Source organism: Balaenoptera physalus (genome assembly GCF_965194825.1).
Source record: "Balaenoptera physalus genome assembly, chromosome: 12".
Taxonomy (NCBI): Eukaryota; Metazoa; Chordata; class Mammalia; order Artiodactyla; family Balaenopteridae; genus Balaenoptera; species Balaenoptera physalus.
The window spans coordinates 40,708,180-40,731,206 of record NC_138897.1 but is presented as its reverse complement, the minus strand read 5'-3'; the positions used below and the strand labels follow the sequence as shown (position 1 = coordinate 40,731,206).

General features: G+C 35.7%; 1 long non-coding RNA gene across 1 annotated transcript in view; it reads right to left on the bottom strand.

Moving 5' to 3' along the window:
* Positions 1–1,626: 1,626 nt before the first annotated feature.
* LOC309639237 overlaps positions 1,627–23,027 on the bottom strand; it is a 283,067-nt gene continuing 261,666 nt past the window's right edge. Inside the window, exon 2 of the long non-coding RNA XR_014251543.1 lies at positions 1,627–22,846. This is a non-coding gene — a long non-coding RNA (uncharacterized lncRNA). The remainder of the gene's footprint in view (positions 22,847–23,027) is intronic.

Here is a 23,027-nt window from a genome sequence, read left to right as displayed (position 1 = left end):
CCAGTTTCGCCTTTCACCTACTGAGGGAGACTGGAAGAGTCGTGCTGTCTCTCTGAATTAGCTCCCTGTCTATAAAACAAAGATAATAATGGCTATACCTAATAATCAGAGGCTAATCAAAGAATCATATTAACAGTTGTGAAATTCTGTGTATCATGATACAGAAGCCCAAAGTTTTTACCTATTATTAGGATTTTTCCTCCTGGTTCATACATGAGAATGGCATATGCGTGTGTTTGTGTGTGTGTGTGTGTGTGTGTGTGTGTGTGTGTGTGTGTGTGTGTTTGTGTGTGTGTGTGTGTGTGTAAGAGAGAGTGAATAGTTTTAAATTAAATGTAAGCTATCTGAAATGAATTGATGGGATCTTTGTAATTATTTTTATGCCCTGGAATAATTTGATTGATTTAGAAATTATACTAGAAATATAGAACAAATTCTAAATATTTTTTGTTTTGGTTTAATTAAAATGCCAATTATTTAATAAAAATTTTCTATATATTTTTCTATAATTTAAAACAATCTATTTAGGTTTTTTCACCTCTTCTTGAGGCAACTTATTTATATTTTTATAGAAAATCACCTAGATTTTCAAATTTATTCATATAAATTCACATGTAATCTTTTTAAAATTCAAATGACTCTATCTATGGTTAAGATAGATAGAGAGATCATATTCCTAATCACAATTATATATATATATATATATATATATATATATATATATATATATATATATATATATATACACACAGGGACCTAATTAAACTGTCTTTTTGGCCAACCACTTTTATTAATCAAATATACTTTGATTACTGTAGCTTTGAAGTCCTGATGGTTTATGCCTCCAACTTTGTTCTTTTTCCTCAGGACTGCTTTGGCAATTTTGGGTCTTTTGTGGTTCCATATAAATATTAGGATTATTTGTTATAGTTCTGTGAAAAATGTCATGAGTAATTTGATAGTGATTGCATTAAATCTGTAGATTGCTTTGGGTAGTATGACCATTTTAACTATATTAATTCAAATATACTTTTTATTTTATTGTTTATTAATTTTCAATTTTGTCATTAATTTTCCTCTATTATTTTCTTTTAGTTAATATTGTTATTCTATTGATATTTATAGTGGCTTGTGATGAAGACAGGATATTTTTTGTTGGGAATTTTTGAATGTATATTCATCAAAAATATTGACCTGTAATTTTCTTTTTAGGTAGCGTCTTTGTCTGGTTTTGGTATCAGGGTGACGGGGGCCTCATAGAATGACTTTGAGAGTGTTTCTTCCTCTTTGTTATTTTGGAAGAGTTTGAGAAGGATAGATATAAGTTCTTTGTATGTTTGGTAGAATTCCCCAATGAAGCCATCTGGTCCTGGACTTTTGTTTGCAAGGAGCTTTTTTCTTTGTTTGCTTATGTTTTTATTTTTGTTTTTTTTTACAGAATCTATTTTACTTCTAGTGATCAGTCTGTTCAAATTATCTGTTTCTTCTTGATTCAGTTTGGCAGGCTATATTTTTCTAGAAACTTGTCCAATTCTTCTAGGTGGTCCATTTTGTTGGCATATAACAGTTCATAATATTTCCTTATGGTATTTTTTACTTCTGCAGTATTGGTTGCTATTTTTCCTCTTTCATTTGTTAACTTGTTTATTTGGGTCCTCTCTCTTTTCTTCTTGGTGAGCCTGGCCAGAAGTTTGTTGATTTTGTTTATCCTTTCGAAGAACCAGCTCTTGGTTTCACTGATTTTTTTTTTAATCTCTATTTTATATATTTTCTCTCTGATCTTTATTATTTCCTGCCTTCTACTGACTTTACATTTAGTTTTTTCTTCTTTTTCTAATTTTTTTAGGTGGTACGTTAGGTTGTTTATCTGGCAGTTTTCTTGTTTTTTCATGAAGGCCTGTATAGTTACAAATTTCCCTTAGTACTGCTTTTGCTGCACCCCATAGATTTTGTATGATTGTGTTTTCATTGTCATTTGTCTCAGAGTATTTTTTTATTTCCTCTTTGACTTCATCATTGACCCATTAATTTTTTAGTAGCACGTTGTTTAATCTCCATGTAATCTTTTTTTTTTTTTTTTCTCATTTCTCTTTCTGTAGTTGATTTCTATTTTCATGCTGTTGTGGTCAGAAAAGATACTTGAAATAACTTCTATCCTTTTAAATTTGTTGAAGCTTGTTTTGTGTCCTAGTATGTGGTCTATCCTAGAGAACGTTCCATGTGTGCTTGAAAAGAATGTGTATGTTGGGTTTTTTTGGGTGTAGTGTCCTGTAGACATTAAGTCTAACTCTTCTATTATGTCATTCAGGATCTCTTTTACTTTATTTATTTTCTGTCTACAAGATCTGTCCATTGATGTCAGTGGGGTGTTAAAGTCTCCTATTATTATTATATTCCCATCAGTTTCTCACTTTATGTCTGCTAGTATTTGTTTTATGTATTTATATGCTCTTATATTGGGTGCATATATGTTAATGAGTATGATATCCTCTTCCTGTGTCATGTTATAGTGTCCTTCTTTGTCTTTCTTTTTGGCCTTTGTTTTAAAGTCTATTTTGTCTGATATGAGTGTTGTTATCCTCACTTTCTTGTCATTTCTATTTGCATGGAATATCTTTTTCCATTCCCTCATTTTCAATCTCTATGTCTCTTTCTCCCTAAAGTGGGTCTCCTGTAGACAGCATATTGTAGGTTCTAGTTTTATCCTCCAATCTGCCACTCTATGCCTTTTGATCCACGAATTTAGTCAATTAACATTTAAAGTAATTATTGATAACTATATTTACTGCCATTTTAAACATTGCTTTCCAGTTAATTTTGTAGTTCTTCTTTCTTCCTTTCATCTTCTTCTCATTTTTTCCATTTGTGGTTTGATGGTTTTCTTTTATATTATGCTCAGTTCCTTTCTTTTTGGTTTTTGTGAATCTACTGTATGTTTTTGATTTTTGTTACCCTGGTTTTCAAGTATGTTAACTCCTTCCTGTATCTACTTGCTTTAGACAGAAGTTTTTTCAATCTTTTTACTTAGTAACACAAATTAAAGGTTACATATTTTTCTCTTCTTTAACCTTTAGCCACTTCTCTAAGTTTTGATGTAAAATTTATGGGTTATTTTGAAGAAAGAAATGGTTAAAGTCATTTGGTGATAACTTTATTTATATCTGCACAGCAACATCATCATCAGAGAATTTAGACTCTCAGCTCTCTACTTTCAAGAATGTATCAAGATTTCCAATTTGACCAAGTACATGATGAATTTTAAATCTTTCATATGCACAAAATAATGTCTTTATTTATTTGTTGACTGCAAGGTAATTACATCTCATAGATTGGGTACATTGGTTCTACAATTTAAATTATATATACCCATATTTATGGTTTTTTTAAAGTTCTTATAGAAGTGAATTAAACTTTACACTATGAATATGCCTCTATTAACATTTCTCAGATTTTGAAGATGTTTTGCCACCTATGTTTTACTGGTATTTTGTTTGGGCTGTATTATTTAATGTCTTTATTATAAATATGATTATTACAACATACACTCATTATTTCCATTCCTAAATTTCTATTGTCTTTACTTCTAAAAAACTCACAATTTCTATCCTTCATAACAACTATTTAGATCTTGTCATCTTATAGCAGAGATTTGCTTTCTCAGAAATCTACTCATTTAACTATAATTCTCCCCACTACCACCTATTATTTTTCACATTAGTCCAAAACAGTGTTCCAAACCAGGACACTTATTTCCTGTTCTCATATATTCTGCTTCTGGTATGGCATAGTTGTAGATATCCAATACCAGTCAGTGTCTGGATAGTCACTGAGTCTCCCCATCTCTACTGGATATTCTTATCAGTATGCTCAGGACTTGTGATCTTATAATTTGCTTTATAATATATTGCTATTTTGTTGAGTTGGCAAAAAAGTTCATTCGGATTTTCCGTAAGATGTTATGGCAAAATCTGAATGAACTTTTTGGTCAACCCAACATATTCTATTGTTTAATTGCCTTTTGTATATTTTATCACTTGATTAGAAGTGACTGCTGATGTTCTCATCACTAGAATGTCAAGATGAGGCCACGGTTTATTCTAAACTCTCAACTTAATCAAATTACCCAGACTTACAACTCCTTAAGCAGACCCTGGCTCATGTCTTTACTTTATACCTTGGTCCTCTTTTTGTCTCTATTCCAATAAAATTTTTTCCTGACTGAAGCAAAAGTTGTTAAAAAGAGTATTCACCTAGAAGTTAGAAAACTGGAAATTGGAAATCAAAATTCTCTACTCAATGTAATTTGTGATGGTGCCCAATTAACTTATTTTCTTAAGAAACAAAAATGTCAATAACTAATGTCCCATTAAGTCTTTGAGAGGGACTTTGAAAAAGTAAAATGCTGTAGAAATATATTGTTTTCTAACATGACCTCTTTCATAGTTATTTGTTCATTTCTTTAAAATATTATGTGTGTATATGTCTGTGTATCATCTCCACCTTGTCAATAAAACATATAGAGCAATACCATTGCTTATGAGTTATTTGGCATACCATCTCTCTGTCTGGCCTATGTGATTGGCACATCATTTTGGTAAAATTCCTTTCTTAGTAGCCTCTCCAAACCGCCCCCCACCCCCAAACACACACACACTACCAGATTTCTTTTTACATTTATCAAACTATTTCACAACTGTTTACATACCCATTTTCACACCAAATTGGGAGCTTCCTGAAGACAAAAAAAAAGTTGTATTCAATTTCATATTCTTAGAAAATAGAATAGCAAATAGAATAAATAGCAAACAGCAAGTGTCAATAAATACGTGTTGAATGACTTTTACTAGGTCTATAGACACTCTTCCAGGTAAGGGAAACAACTGGAGGTGTTGTCAGTCCCTAAGAGTAAAAACTTTCAGATGAGAAATGAAGCGCTTTCCCATCAACAGGGGAAACCTGGTTATCTCCTTGAATGCCACTACTATTTTGCCTCACTGTCCCACAGATGATCTAAGCTAAAACAAACTAAATTAAGATTTTTTTATACATTTTTTTTTCAATTTAACACCTAAATGATGGAACTGCTTCTCTGTCAAAACAAGCAAACCAAAAAACAAACAAACAAAATAAAACTAACAAACAAAAAAGCAAGGAAAGCATCTCTTTGCAGCTCAACTTCCCCCATAGAAATATAGAATACCCACTGAAATTGTGTATGAATGCATAAAACCCTGCCAAAAGGTATATAGAGTTTTATCTTGATTTTTTTTGTTGTTGTGTTTTACAAATTGTTCAAGGCCCCATGGGCCCAGTTTTTGAGAGAAAAGGGAAGACTTTCGAGTCCTTTCCAAATCCTCATTTTAGGGTATGGGGAGCTGACCAGGAGACTCTTCAGTAAAATCTCATTCATATTTCGCCGACTGGGGGTGCACTATCCCTGGGCTCTGGCAATCCAGTTTATAAGGCTGTTTGTAGCAGTCAAGATTCAAAAACAAAGCTGTAGGTGGAAAAATATCCAAAAAATTCAAAGGAAAATCTGTCTTCTGAAGTTTTCTAACATTTCTGTAGGAAGTAGTGAGGGAGTAATGCTGAGAATATCCTGCACATTATACAAAGACAACTTGAAAAGCTCCAGCATGTCAGTTTTCAAAAGTCCTCTTGAGGCTGAGAGACTGTGAAATTCTCATGTATGTTGATTTATGCAGTGATTTGCTTTGACCCTAGGGAAAGCTGCTTTATGGTCTGGACATCTATGCTTACCTACCTTAAAACCTAACTGTGAGAACCTCCAAACAAACGTGCAAAATGAAAATGAATGAAGAAGAAAGGGAAGCAATCATAAAAAATAACCACTCGATTCAAAAGTTAAAATAAATTTTTCTTTGTCTCTGAACATTCTATACACAGTGGGCCATATATTCATTCTATCATAAAATTTGTTCAAAGCTGATTTTTTTCTATGTGTATATATATACTTAGAGCTTAAAAAAAAAGACATGAACAACCTGGATATGTTTCAGGAGAGACTGAGAAGGGCATTTTGCTTGAAAAATCTTCCCCTATCTTCTTGGCTTGGTCAAATCCTAACCATGTTTCAAGCCCTGGCTAATTTACCAACTTTCCAGAACATTTGTGATTACTCTAGTTCTCAATTTGGCCATCTTCAAAGTCCATATGTTGCCTATTATCTGAAACATATTTTGAAAGTTAATCAAATTATGACTAGTTGATATTAACTGCACTTTTTTTCTTTGTTAAATAAAGTTTTAACCGTGACTTACAGTGACTAAATTACATTTTAGACGTGTCTTGGCAATAGGATTTAAACATTTATAAAAGAATCTAACTTCATTTTTTGATCTTTGATGACTGGCAGCTTTGAAGCCACACTCCTCTCTCCTCCTATTCTACCCTATGTCTGGGGAAACTGATTAGGAAAGTCAGGGGCTCCCTTCTTTGCTTTGAATCATGCAAACTCCTGCTCTTGCCCACCCATGGGTACCTTCATTCTGGATCCACCCTTTAACCATAATAAAAACCTCAAACCAGTCTTATTTCCTTGCTTACTCAAGCCATTTTCATAAATGTTTGGGAGGCATGCTTTGTTCTCAGGAAGCCTCATTATGGAAGCAATAAGCCTTTTCATAGTCTCTTAGTGTGTATCTGAAATCATCAGTCTTGACAGCCAAAGCAAATTTTGAGATGAGTTTATCCTCTTTAGGCAGGATAAGCACAACACCTTCCTTGGTATCTAGTATGAGGTCTATGTATACAGAGAGTGCTCAATTTATGCTTATTTAATGCCCACCTGAAGAACTTTCATCCCCTTTAGTTTTCTTTAGAAAACATGAAATTCAAATTGTGGGGAGAAGGTATTAGGAAGTGATTCATCCCATTCCTCAGGTTACCCAGCTGCTAAATGGATAATCAAAATAGCTTTTTTGTCTTCCCTTTGAAAAAGGCATATAATGGATGAGAAAAACTAGAGAAAAAATTCAAAATGTGGTCTTCTCACTATGGTACTGACTCCAGTGCCCATGCTTTGGACCAGGATTCTCAGGCATCAGCACGTGCTCAACAACTCCTGGTGTCCCTCGCCCACCTCACAGGACACTCACCTATTGACCTTGCACTTGACATCTGAATCTTTCAGTCACCAACCCCAGAAGCTACTAGCAAGCGTTTGAAGAGCCATGAAATAGAAAATATGTTTGCCATCCTGAGCATAGTCTCCATTTTGAAGAAAAGTAAAACAACTGCATATATAAAAGGGAGGACATATGGGATGGAGCTTGAGATTGCTCACCTGTTTACTGCAAAAATATATTTCTATCAGCAGTCATCCTTTAAACTTTCTGTCACTAAAACATGAATTTTTGCATTTACTTATTTATAATCTATCTCTCTTAAAAATAATTTGAAATGTCCCTATTATTTTTTACAGTTGGATCTTCACCTGCAATCCCATTAGATAGACAAGTCATTGAAATTGACATATGTGGTTTCTGAGAACCATAGAAGTTATGACTTTCCCAAGATCAAATAAATAACTTTCTGGTCTTTGTTGCCTAGACAATGAACTTTCCATTATGCAGCACTGCTTTCTCAGCATGAATGCCAAAATGAAAAGTAAGCTATACAATGTACATTAGATGTCTGATATGTAAGTGATACAAAAAGGGTAAGTCATACAGCTACCTATGTTCTATTCATGTGATGTTCATGGCATTCAGATCTTGTTGATATAAGTACTCTCATCATCTGGCTTAGTGCTTAGCATGAGTCTCAGTAGGTTTCTATGGAACTAAATGAGAATATTGCATGCAAACCAACAAACAAACATATGAAGATTCATACTAGAGATAAGTTCCTTTCCGTAAAAAATTGTATGTGTTTATGTATGTTTGTGTGTGTGTGTTTGTGTGTGTATTTCTTCTTTAGGAAGCTAAGGAATTGAAACAGAGTGGGGATGGAGAAAGAAAGAGAGAGACAAAGAGAGAGAGAGATTAGAGAATGGGAAAGAAAGTTTGAAATGATTTTGTTTTGCTTAATATTTATGCAAACCACTTCCCTTCAGTTATCCATGTGAGAAAGATTCACGACAGTAACTGAAGTAATCCTAAACCTAATATAAAACATAAATTAAACAACCATAACAGAACACACGGGTATTTTCAATCCCAGTCACTTAGTAACTTAATATAAATAGATTTCACAGTGATCAATGGAAGTTTACATCCCATTTATTCCTGAGACTGGTAGTTTGTCCGATTGGTAAATTTGTTGTCAGGGCTATGCCATCATCCAGGATTTGATAAGTCAACTCAAAATGATTGGCAGTGTTTTCTAGTAATCAGTTAAACCAAGTTCTGGGTAAGCCTCATACTTGGCTTTATATCAACTCCTTGGGGGCAAAAATAAAAGGCAAGTACTAACTCCCTCTTGGCTGTTAGTCTGGTGTCCAACCATCTTGTTCTCCTTTACACTGAGCTCATCTGGCCACCATCCACTGCCCACAGCTGGAAACTGTTTTCCCTGCTCTATGTATGCACTGTGCTGGTTCATGCTTCAGAGCAGTTGGTTAATGATAATGATAATGATTTAGATTCCAGTGGGCAGTAAATATAAAATATTTGATCGTTAAGTGGCTTCATGAATGTGGGAGATGTTTGCTAACTCTGTGGGGAGGGGAAGTTGATTGAAGCATGCTAAAAAGTACAAGCAAAGAAAATGAGAACAGAAAACTATAAGGCAATGGGTTTTCTTCCTGGAATATAAACTGTGTATTAAAAAAAAGTAGAAGAAGAATGAAAAAATTGACTCCTTGGCAGGAAAATTACATGTATGATGTAAATATGATAAAGCCAACACATTTCAAAATGATGCAAGGACTGAATTACAGGCCTCTTTTGGGGTCAATTTTTTGATTGTAACAAAGGCAGGTGCACCCAGAGACTGATGAATCTACAAGCCAGATTCATTAGACTGTGATCTCTTTATTCTGAATCAAAAATATGGATTTTAAAACTATGGTTATTTAAACAAATCATGTGTTTTATTGTCATAACCATAGAAAGGTTATATTTGTAGGGGCTATTAGATCAAGTGATATGTCTAATGTGGCTGATGTAAAATGGAAAAAAAATAAATAAACTAAATCCTTGATCTCAGTTTCCAAATCTGAAATGCTAAAATACAAATTTAGAAAAAGTACATTTTTACATTTTTTGTGTTTGGTTTTCTTTTCTAATGTGACTCTAATATCTCTTAGTGCATGCTTGTGTTTTGTACACCTGATGTTTCAGGGGCCTTTCTCTGTGCCCTATGAGCAGGAGGTTCTCAGTGAATGTCTGTAGGTGACAGTGCTGTTAGAGACATTTCTTCAGGGCTAAGTTTACTAATATCTTTGGGACTGCAAGGATTTCAGTCATCATTTATTTGAAAGATATGGCAGGTTTAGGGAAAACTCTGCAACTAAAGGCACCAGCCTCTACTCAGGATGTAAGCTCAGGACCCCGTGGTATCATTATACATTTTCAGAGAAGAGTTTTAAAGCTGGTTTTGTGGTTTCAGAATTCCCAAAGAAAATACTCGAGAAAAATCTCATTTTAAAAACCCCGCTTCCAGACCTTACTTAGAACCCATCAATTGGGGTGTCCAAGGGCATCTTCATTCTTCTATGCTACTAGTTATCAGAATGCAGTGCTTCTCAGAAATGCAGAGCCCACAGCCAGAGACCATGAAGAATCTGCCTTATTGACAGTGTTCTGACCAAGTTCTGGGTTACATTCCTGAGGCTGGTAGTTTGTCTGATTGGTACATTTGTTGACAGGGCTATGCAATCATCCAGAATTTGATAAATCAACTCAAAATGATTAGCAATGTTTTCTAGTAGTCAGTTAAACCAAGTCCAGGGTAAGCCTCATCCTTAGCTTTACATCAACTCCTTGGGGCACCAATAAAAAGGCAGGTACCAACTCCCTCTTGGCTGTTAGTCCAGTGTCCAAACATCTTGTCCTCCTTTACACTGAGCTCATCTGACCACAGTCCACTGCCATGGCTGGAAACTCTTTTCCCTGCTTGGTGTATGCACTGTACTGGTTCATGCGAGTCTGAAGTGAGTCTGATGCGAATAATTTCTGCTGAAGCAAACATCCATCAAGACACTTTGTTAGCCCCTTTGAATCATCTAGCCAATTAAAAAATAATAATAGCAATGCTGCCCACCCTAAAGATTCAGATTTAATTAGCTCAGGGAGATCCCATCCTATCATGTTTTAAAAGCCCCTGAAGTGGTTTTAAAGTGCAGTTAGGTTTCAGAATAATTTGAGTCATCTCTGAATATCCAGAAAGCCTGACAACCACTATCTCTCAGGAAGGAATTTCATTACTTAAAACCCAGCAATCTCTGTCTCTGTGGAATCAACATCTTTACTTGGATAGATGCTTGAATAACAAAGACAACTTGGAGAGGAACTGCTGAGGTGTAAGGGGTCCCCATGAGAAAGCAGCCTTTAGCAACCATCATGGGGATTAATGAAGTCACAGGGAATTGTTGTGACTGTTGTCTTTGACTGAACCACAAATCAATACTCTTCTGCCCCCATTCAATGACCGTAGACCTGCTAACCACACCCCTGATCTCCTGACATTCAGTTGCTCTGTCTCCAGGGCCTCATCTTTGTACAACTTCAGGGGTACCATTCCAGGCGGCAGCACCCAAGCAGGTAGAAATGACAGTGGACATTTTCTACCTCCTACACAAGTCCTCTCAAGCTTTGACTTTGTAATTCCTAACTCCTTAGCAAATATCTCACTGGCAACTGAGCCCAACTCGTCTGAGATCATAGCCTGAGTCCACCAGAGAAGGGGAGGCTGGTCATGTTCTGATGGCTCCCACCCTTGCTTCTTCCTCTTACTTTGCTTGGCCTGACATAAATCAGGTCATGACTCCTTCACGCCTGAACCAGGGCTAAAGTATCCAACCTTGTCCCTTTGCCTTGAACTTGTCTTCCAGCCTACATTTTTCCCATTAGGTAAACATTAAAACAGCCCATTTTATTAAATATCTAGGTTTCTAAAACAGTCACTGGGGCCCTGTATACTTACATATGATAAAATCATACTCTCCTTGTAACCTGAGAGTCAGCACTCCTTCCATGGAACTTCATTCTGCTCTTCCAACCAGGACTTCTCTGAAAGAACTGTGGTCCCAACAAGCCCTCATTGTTACCTTCCTCATCTTTCCTTGCTCACACTCCTGCCCCTCCTGGAAGCACATCTTCTTCCGTGTGCCTGATAGAATGTTCTAACCCTTCAAGACGCCACTCAAGGTCCACCTGGTCCATAAAACCTTTCTTTGAGCCCATCTGTCTACAGTGACTGTTTAAGTCCCATAACATTTGTTTCCATACCATTTATTTGACTTATAATACTGCATTCTGCACTCAGTTCTCTAGAGGTGGCCTTAGTAATCTGCCTGATCTGGTGTTGTTTTGGCACCAGTATATAATGTGGAACTAACTGACTAATTGATAGAACCAATGTAAAAGTGAAGCAAACAAAGTTATGGAGAAACTAGTAGTTGAAGTCAAAGGAAAATGTTGTGGCCTGATGACAATATATTTTCATCTGTCGTTTTTCAAGCCTTAAATGGAGCTTTTAGCCAGAAAATGCCTTTTTCTAAACAAAGGGATCTGACCTCATGCAATTACCTCTCTCTCCTCTCTGCACCAACACAAAGGCAGATGAGAGGTCTGAGTTCAAACACATGGAAAGTGCTTTGAAATGTCACTTGTTCACATCTGAGGAAATGCTGCATTCTTTACCCCTTACCAGTGTAATTAACTGTAATTTCCAATCAATATCTTGCCTCACCATGGATTGCTTTGTACATCCAGTCTTCTTGTTTTTTTTCTGCCTCATTACTTATCTTCTTCACTTACTGATATTAGTTGCTTCAGATACTAATGAAGTTTTCCTGAGAATGTGAAGTAGATTCAGTTCCTTGACAGTCAGATCTGAGTTTTCCAGCATGTTACAGAAAATATTTATTTTCTGGCTATTTGTTCTAGACTTCAAGTACATTATTAAGCTTAGTTAGAAAATGGAAACTTGTCTTCACATTGATCTGGTGATGCTGCTCCAAATTAAAAGATTTCTGCTGATCCCTATGGAGTCATCTCAGAGCAAAAGAGTGTCTACCTCAAGCATTTTAGGATATCCAAGGGATAAGTTGAAAGAAGGATTGTCTTTCACTAAATTGATTTTCTGATCCTGCCTTTTTTATTATTGTCTAAATACATGTAGAAATGTTGCTTCTCTTTCCTTGAGAAAGTTCTCATCCATTTCTGAAATTTTACTGTGGTCCTTGGACTAATGTGGCATTTTCTTAACACTCTGACGTTGTCATTCTGCGATAAGCTCATCCTTTTCCTCTATGTCACAAAACCTTACCTTGTGACCAGGGTCGGCTCGGTCCTACCTTCTTCTGAAGCTTTCCCTGATTTCCCCATTTGTTTTCCCCTTCTCAGAATTTCTATAGCTATCATGGGGCTTTTCTAAATCCTAGGGTTTATACATAGTGAAGTAAGTCAGAAAGAGAAAAACATAGTATATTAACACATGTACATGGAATCTAGAAAAATGGTACAGATGAACCGGTCTGCAAGGCAGAAATAGAGACACAGATGTAGAGAACAAACGTGTGGACACCAAGGAGGGAAAGCGGGGTGGGGAGGTGGTGGGATGAATTGGGAGATTGGGATTGACATATATACACTAATATGTATAAAATAGATAACTAACAAAAAAAAAGCTAAAAAATAAAAATAAAAAAAAATAAATTCCAGAGTTTGACATTTGATCATTCTGCCTTATCTTGTTTTATCACTATTACACACTGTATGTCTGTTATTCTCATCTGAATGATGTTTGCTTATCGTTTGCTTATTGGATTTGCTTATCCAATCCTTAGGCACAATTTTATTAAATCAATATCTGTTGACTCTCTATATCTGTATATAGCCCTGTAATTGTTATGACAAGTTAGCATTGTTGTGCTTTCTATTTGCTTCATGTCCCCAAAATAGATGGTCAGCTCATTAAAGACCATAGTTTCTTCCTAAATATCTCCTCAATCCACTGATTTTTCTCTCCCTCAACTGCTAAATATATTTATCCAGACTGCATTGTCTCTCACCATGAGAATCACAACACCCTTCTAGAAGGTCTCCCTGTATCTATCTCCTATATTACCCATCCTGCCTCTAAAGAGGAATTCAGGAACACACATTTGACTCCATTCTCACATTTGATGAAGAACTTGAATGAACCTTGAATACGTTATGCTAAATGAAATAAGTCAGATATAAATGGACAAATATTATATGATTCCACTTATATGAGGTACCTAGAATAGGCAAACTCATAGAGACAGAAAGCACAATTGAGGTTGCCAGGGGTGAGGGAAAGGAGGAATGGAGAGGTATTATTTAATGGGCACAAAGCTTCTGTTTGGCATGATGATAATGTTCTGAAAATGAATAGTGGTGATGGTTGCACAGCATTTTCAATGCACATAATGATAATGGAATGTACACTTAAAAGTAGTTAAAGTGGAAAAGTTTATGTTATGTATGTTTTACCATAATATAAGCTAATTTATTTATTAATTAAAAAAAAAAGAAAATGCTCAGTGGTGCTCTCATACCTTTAAGATAAAGAACACACTCCTTATCATGGTTTTAAGCCCTGGAACAGCTTCTATGTATTTCTACAGTCACCTTTCATCCCTACACTACAGAGTCTCTCAAATATGCCCTGCTACCTTCCATCAAAGAAGCTTCCCACATAATGCTCCCGGTTTCTGGAACATTACAACCAGCGTTGTCCTGACCACCATCTGTTCCCTGGTAGCCAGCACAAATTCTACCTCAATCATTACTACTTCAAAGAAACTTTTCCTGAGCACTCATTCCAGGTTAAATCTCTCTATGACCCACTCTCTGGCCACCATGTCATTCTCCTTTGTAGTCCTGGTCAGAGGTGTAGCTGTGTCTTCATGGGTGTAACTCCAAGTACTGGCTGGTTCTTCCCCGAGACTGTAAGTGGCAGAGAATATCAGAGACATCTCTGATTCAGCTTCCAGTACAGTACCTGCCATGTGGCAGATGCTCAATTAATATATATTGAATGAGTCAAGCCAAAGTCATTATCTTGTGCTCCCTGTTATCTTCTTTTTGTGGAAGCCTTACCTTTTATCTGTATGACAGCAAGCAGATCAATTTTATTAAGCATTACTTTCCAACAAAGTAATGCTTAGTAAAAAAGAAATATAGACCAAAGCATGTCTTCTAACTCTAAAATATGAGTTTTACTGGGGCAGAGTTTGCTTCTTGATCTAGACTTCCTCTCACTTAGGCACAGATTAACTTGTCTACAATCAGAAGTCTGTGAACCAGGCATGACACTCTCAATAATCATAATCATATACTGATAACATGGCTACAGAAAAGCCAAACACTCACATAGTGTTTACCATACAAAAGGAACACTTTTGGTCATCATAACAATGCTGTATGCTGCTGCCACTATTAACTGATTTGGGTTAAATCCACCAGCTTAGACCCAGAGTCTGGAAGGGAGAATGTATTTATATATTTCTTTTCATTCAGTGATGTTCTAGCATATATGAAAAGAAAACACGAACTAAGGCAAATGTGTTGGGGAATTTTTTTCTAACTTACTAAGTAAATCCATTGCATTTTTGAAACAATTACTGCTGATCTAACTCAACTATGAATTAATCCATTGCTCAAAAAAATATTTAAACGTTTCTTAAGCACCTAATATATGCCTAGAAACTCTGAGCTAGGTATAATGCATATACCTAGACTCTACATTTAATGAGCTTGCAAAATTGAGTCGAATACATTGCTTCCTCACACGTGAAACAATTAGAATATGTCACAATATATTTTGCTATATGACCAAACGCAACATGTGTGGCACCATATATGGAAAGTTCACAAACACAACCTATGTTTTTAGTATTATAATTTTGCCTGTGCATAGTCTCATGTTATCCATGCAACATTAATACATCCTTGTGTCCTTGTCTCAGGAGTGATGCACAAGTATTAATGCCCAAAACTTAATGTTTAAATCATCAATGAAAAGCACTAAACAAATATAGTATAATATTGCCCGCATCACACTATGTACAGACTGGCAAATCCACTGTGGCAGTCCTATTTTCTGCACATTTACATTTTGAATTTTGATATCCATTCTTATATTTCCCAATATCAGGAAGCTAGTGGCAAGACCTTTTCGACTTTTCTGAAATAAAGTCATCCACAATTAAAATGGTTTACTGGAAACAGATGGACTTCCCACAGAGATTAACCCAATTATCTTTGGTTTAAGAGCCAGAAAAAGCCATAAGATCGTTATCTTACAAGACAAGAATTTTATAGTGATGCCAATCTCATTACAGGCGTGAATGGAGGTGTTTAGTGATAGTTTTCCTGCATAAATATTCTTAATAGATTTAGCTTTTCAAACTCTTGGCTGCTCATTATTTTCAAATGAAAGAGCTTGACAGATGAGTGGTGTTGTGCATTACAGAGGCCTGAGACTCTGTTATCTGTAATAGATTCTTCCACAAAAACAAGAGAACTACTCTCCAACAGCAGGAAGAGCTTCACTTTCATACACACTCCTAAAAACATTCAAACTTGTGCTACTTTTATTTCATTTAGGAACAAAGCTTATAGAATTCAGATATTTTAAAAAATAAGTTTTTTTCCTCCAAACACACATTCCCTAGAGGGGAATGTGTTAATAGGTCAATCCCATAACTATTTGAAGCTTTGAGGTGCATCCAAATTTTCAAAAATAAATTCTCCTAAGGAAAGTTAAAATTATTGTTTTCAGTTTTTTGGAGGGTGGTAAGGTGGGGGTACCAGTTGTCATTAATAAAAAGCTAGTCTCATAAAGAGTGTTCTTTATGTTTTTCTTCATATATTCAACAAATATGTATATTTACATATCTGATCAATCATGTATGAGGGAGGAGAGAGAGCCGTGCTTCACATCAAAAGGGGAAATTAATTTGTCTGTAACGTGACAAGATGAGATGACCACTCATAAAACAGAAGCAATTCTGAATCTAACACTGATCCTACAAAGGGGTAAATAAGTTGCACTGGCCCTTTAAGAACTAAGATGTGAGTTCTTGCAAAATTATTTTGCTTACTAATTATTAGTTGTGATAGCACTACAACTGGCAAGACTCTCATGTCAGCATTTCTAAAACTCGTGCCATTAATACCTATTATACAGAGTTTTTGTAAGTACCAAATAAGATGATACCTAAATGTTTTACAAACTGTAAATTGTTAGTGTGAATTGTTGAAGTTGTTGGAATGAGAGATAATTCATCTCCCTCCCCTGACGTGGGGCTGACTTCTCCCCTGGGCATAGTAGGCATGGTGCATAAGATCACTAACAATTTTAGGGGCCAGGGAAATGTTTAGTTTTAATTTATTTCAATTTATTTTAAAATCAGAAGAAAAATTAATGTAACATAATGAATATATAATGAATTCATCCTGATTATACTCATCTTATGCCAACAGTCATAAATATATATAATATATATTACCGGTTGGTTGTTTTTTGTAAAATGGAAGAACAGGTCCACAAAGACAAAAGTGCTTAGGGTGCACGAAAGTCATAATACAACCCTGTCTTCACTCTATATAAAATTATTTACATATTTGAAGGAGTCTCAGTTCTGAACTTCTCAGAATTTGCACATTTATTCTGTCTAAGATGGAGGAACTGTCAGATGTGAACATTCCACAGTCAATCTTGGACGAAACACACACTAACTTTTCTAAAAATGTAGGTAAGAGAAGTTCTCTCTGTGATGGTCCATTGGTTCTTGTGTCTAAGTAAAAGTGGGATTAAAATCAAAACTCATTCATTTTTCTTTGGGTCATGTAACTTTTCTAGAAACACTTGACCTTTCCTGGCCAAGGATTCTCCATTTGTTTGTTTGTCTAAAGTTTAAAATGAGGACTACATAGTGAATAAGACAGTTTGACTTTAATTGTTTTCTGCTCCCACGTTGGTTCCACTGGCCCTTTGAAATGAGTCTATGAATTTTTCCCTGATCTATCTATCTACTACCTACCTATTTATCTATCCATCTCTCTTTCTCTCTCTCTTTTTCTAACTTGTGTGCTCTCTCTCTCTCTCTTGTTCTCCTTCTTTATCTATTCCTTCATATATCTATCCATCTATTTATCTGTCATCTAGCTAACTAATTTTTTCTACTGTTTTAATGTAGAGTAATATGTAAGAAAGAAAATAAGAAATATTTCACACTATAATTTAAATATACATTTTTTGAAAAACTCATACACCCACAAAATAACACTCTAAAAATTTAGTGGGCAGAGTTAAGATGGCAGAGTAAGAGGACACAGAGCTCTCATCTCTTCACAACTAGGGCACCTACCAGGCACTGGCGGGGTACATCAGACACCTAAGGGGACAGGAGGAATCCCTGTATGACAGGGTAGGACGTGGAGGGGAAGGAGAGGAAGGAAAAGTGGAGGAGGAATGGGACTGGCACCGCTGAGGGGCAGCTGGGGGAGAGGAGGGGTTTCCACACTCAGAGGTGTACACTCATGGTGAGGGCATCAGAGGGAAAAGGGAGAGAACTTCAGGGGAATCTGGGGACTGGAGGCGAAAGCGGCCAGTGTCTCCCCTGCCAGCTTAAGCCCCGGCAAGCTGGTTGGTGTCCTTTTTCTGAACCTCCACCCTCTGGGGTCCTCTCTGACCACAAAGGTCCTGAAACTAAGCCCTCCCAACTCCCCCCAACACCAAGGCCTTTTTTGGACTTTTTTTTTAGCTGATATGGTTCTGTTTTGCTTGGTTGTTTCATTTTAAATTTTTTCTAATATACTTTTTACTTTTCTAATTTTATTTTACTTTTTATTTTTGTTATAGCTCTGATCTTTTGGGTTTGTTGCCTTTTTTTTTGGCCACACCACAGAGCTTGTGGGGTCTTGGTTCTCAGGCTGGGGATAGGACCTGAGCTCCTGCGGTTAGAGTGCTGAGTCCAAACTGCTGAACTAACAGAGAACCTCAGACCACAGGGAATATTAATTGGTGTGAGCTCTCCCGGAGGTCCTCATCTCAGCACCAAACATGGCTCCACCCAACTGCCTGCAAACTCCAGTGCTGTACACTTCAGGCCAAACAACCAGCAAGAGAGAAACACAGCCCCACCCATCAGAAAAAAAAATAAGACAACAAAAAAATATGTTACAGATGAAAAAGCAAGGCAAAAACCTACAAGACAAAATAATTGAAGAGGAAATAGACACGCTACCTGAAAAAGAATTCAGAGTAATGATAGTAAAGATGATCCAAAATTTTAGAAATAGAATGGAGGCAAAGATGGAGAAAGTACAAGAAATTTTAACAGGGACATAGAAGAACTAAAGAACAAACAAACAGTGATGAACAACACAATAACTGAAATGAAAAATACACTAGAAGGAATCAATAGCAGAATAACTGAAGCAGAACAATGGATAAATGAGCTGGAAGATGGAACGGTGGAAATAACTGCCAAGGAACAGAATAAAGAAAAAAGAATGAAAAGAAATGGGGACAGTCTCAGAGATCTCTGGGACACTAAAAGCAGCAACATTCAAATTATAGGGGCTCCAGAAGAAGAAAAGAAAGAGAGTGGGTCTGAGAAAATATTTGAAGAGATTATATTTGAAAACTTCCCTAACATGGGAAAAGAAACAACCACTCAAGTCTGAGAAGAGCAGAGAGTACCATACAGGATAAACCCAAGGAGAAACATGCAGAGACATATATTAATCAAACTAACAAAAATTAAATTCAAAGAAAAAATATTAAAAGCAGCAAGGGAAAAGCAACAAATAGCATACAAGGGAATCCCCATAAGGTTATCAGATGAGTTTTCAGGAGAAACACTCCAGGCCAGAAAGGAGTGGCAGGACACATTTGAAATGATAAAAGGGAAAAACCTATAACCAAGATTACTCTACCAAGCAAGGATCTCATTCAGATTCAATGAGAAATCAAAAGCTTTACGGCCAAGCAAAAGCTTAGAGAATTCAGTACCACCAAACCAGTTTTACAACAATAGCTAAAGGGACTTCTCTAGGCAAGAAAAACAAGAGAAGAAAAAGACTCACAAAAACAAACCAAAAAAAATTAAGAAAATGGTAATAGGAACATACATATCGATAATTACCTTGAATATAAATGGATTAAATGCTCCAACCAAAGGACAGAGGCTGGCTAAATGGATACGAAAACAAGACCCATATATATGCTGTCTACAAGAGACCCACTTAATACTTAGGGACACATACAGATTGAAAGTGAGGGAATGGAAACAGATATTACATGCAAATGGAAATCAAAAGAAAGCTGGTGTAGCAATACTCATATCAGATAAAAGAGACTTTAAAATAAAGACTGTAGCAAGAGACAAGGAAGGACACTACATAATGATCAAGGGCTCAATCCAAGAAGAAGACATAACAATTATAAATATTTATGCAACCAACATAGGAGCACCTCAATATATAAGGCAAATGCTAACAGCCATAAAAGGAGAAATTGACAGTAACACAATACTAGTGGGGGACTTTAACACCCCAATTACACCAATGGAAACATCATTCAGAAAGAAAATAAATAAGAAAACAGAAGCTTTAAATGACACAAAAGACCAGATAGACTTAATTGATATTTTTAGGACATTCCACCTGAAAGGAGCAGAATACACATGGAACATTCTCCAGGATATAGCACATCCTGGGTCACAAATCAAGCTTTGGTAAATTTAAGAAAATTGAAATCATATCAAGCATCTTTTCTGACCACAACTCTATGAGATTGGAAATCAATTACAGAAAAAAAACTGTAAAAAACACAAACACATGGAGGCTAAACAATATGCTACTAAATAACTAAGAAATCACTGAAGAAATCAAAGAGGAAATAAAAAAATACATAGAAAAAAATGACAACAAAAACACAATGATCCAAAACTTTTGGTACTCGACCAAAGCAGTTTTAAAAGGGAAGTTTATAACAATTCAATCTTACCTCAAGAAACAAGAAAAATCTCAAATAAAAATACTAACCTTACCCTTAAAATAACTAGAGAAAGAACAAGAAAAAAAAAAAAGTTAATAGAAGGATATAAATCATAAAGATCAGAGCAGAAATCAATGAAATAGAAAGGAAGGAAACAATAGCAAAGATCAATAAAAGCAAAAGTTGGTTCTTTGAGAAGAAAAACAAATTGATAAACATTTAGCCAGACACATCAAGAATAAAAGGGAGAGGATTCAAATCAATAACATTAGAAATGAAAAAGGAGAAAATACAATTGACACTGCAGAAATGCAGAGGATCATAAGGGACTACTACAAGCAACTATATGCCAATAAAATGGACAACCTGGAAAAAATGGACAAATTCTTAGAAAGGTACAAGCTTCCAAGACTGTACCAGGAAGAAACAGAAAATATAAACAGACCAACCACAAGTAATGAAATTGAAACTGTAGTTAAAAATCTTCCAGTAAACAAAAGTCCAAGATCAGATGCCTTCACAGGTGAATTCTATCAAACATTTAGAGAAGAGTTAGCACCAATGTTCTCAAACTCTTCCAAAAAATTGCAAACGGAGGAACACTTCCAAATTTGTTTTACAAGGCCACCAACACCCTGATGCCAAAACCAAACAAAGATATCAGAAAAAAAGAAAATTACAGACCAATATCACTGATGAACATAGACACAAAAATCCTCAACAAAATACTAGCAAACAGAATCCAACAAACACATGAAAAGGATCATACACTATGATCAAGTGGAGTCTATTGCAGGGATGCAAGGATTCTTCAGTATATGCAAATCGATCAATGTAATATACTGCATCAACAAATTGAAGAATAAAAACAATATGATCATCTCAATACATGCAGAAAAAGCTTTTGCCAAAATTCAACATCCATTTATGATAAAAACTCTCCAGAAATTTGGCATATAGGGAACCTACCTCAACATAATAAAGGCCATAAATGGCAAACCCATGGCAAACATCATTCTCAGCGGTGAAAAACTGAAAGCATTTCCTCTAAGATCAGGAACAAGACAAGGATGTCCACTCTTGCCACTGTTATTCAACATAGTTTTGGAAGTCCTAGCGATGGCAATCAGAGAAGAAAAAGAAATAAAAGGAATTCAAATTGGAAAAGAGAAGTAAAACTGTCACTGTTTGCAGATGACATGATACTATACATAGAAAATACTACAGATGCCACGAGAAATATACTACAGCTAATCAATGAATTTGGTAAGGTTGCAGGATACAAAATTAGTGCACAGAAATCTCTGGCATTCCTATACACTAACAACAAAAAATCAGAAAGAGACATTAAGGAAACACTCCCATTTATCATTGCAACAAAAAGAATAAAATACCTAAGATAAACCTACCTCCGGAGGCATAAGACCTGTACTCAGAAAACTATAAAACACTGATGAAAGAAATCAAAGATGACAAACAGATGGAGAGATATACCATGTACTTGGATTGGAAAAATCAATATTGTGAAAATGACTATATTACTGAAAGCAATCTACAGATTCAATGTAATCCCTATTAAATTACCAATGGCATTTTTCACAGAATTAGAAAAAAGAAAATTACAGTTTGTATGGAAACACAAAAGACCCCAAAGAGCCAAAGCAATCTTGAGAAAGAAAAACGGAGCTGGAGGACTCAGGCTCCCCGACTTCAGACTATACTAAAAGTTATAGTAATCAAGACAGTATGGTACAGGCACAAAAACAGAAATATAGATCAATGGTACAGGATAGAAAGCACAGAGATAAACCTACACACCTATGGTCACCTAATCTGTGACAAAGGAGGCCAGAATACACAATGGAGAAAGACAGTCTCTTCAGTAAGTGGTGCTGGGAAAACTGGACAGCTACATGTAAAAGAATGAAATTAGAACACTCCCTAACATCATACACAAAAATAAACTCAAAATGGCTAAAAGACTTAAATGTAAGCCCAGACAGTATAAAATTCTTAGAAGAAAACATAGGAAAAACACTCTTTGACATAAATCACAGCAAGATATTTTTTTATCCACTTCCTAGAGTAATGAAAGTAAAAACAAAAATAAACAAATGGGACCTAGTTAAACTTAAAAGCTTTGGCACAGCAAAGGAGACCATAAAGAAGACAAAAAGACAACCCTCAGATTGGGAGAAAATATTTGCAAAATGAAGCAACTGACACAGGGTTAATCTCCAAAGTATACAAACAGGTCATGCAGCTCAATATCAAAAAAACAAATAACCCAATCAAAAAATGGGTGGAAGACTTAAACAGACATGTTTCCAAAGAAAACATACAGGCGGCCAAGAAGCACATGAAAAGATGCTCAACATCCCTAATTATTAGAGAAATGCAAATCAAAAGTGCAATGAGGTATCACCTCACACTGGTCAGAATGGCCATCATCAAAAAATCTACAAACAATAAATGCTGGAGAGGGTGTGCAGAAAAGGGAACCTTCTTGCACTGTTGGTGGGAATGTAAATTGATACAGCCATTATGGAGATCAGTATGGAGTTTCCTTAAAAAACTAAAAATAAAACTACCATACTACCCAGCAATCCCACAATTGGGCATATACCCTGAGAAAACCATAGTTCAAAAAGACACATACACCCCAATGTTCATTGCATCACTATTTACAATAGCTAGGACATGGAAGCAACCTACATGTCCATCAATAGATGAATGGATAAAGAAGTTGTGGTACATATATACAATGGAATATTACTCAGCTTTGAAAAAGAATGAAATCAGATCATTTGTAGAGATGTGGATGGACCTAGAGTCTGTCATACAGAGTGAAGTAAGTCAGA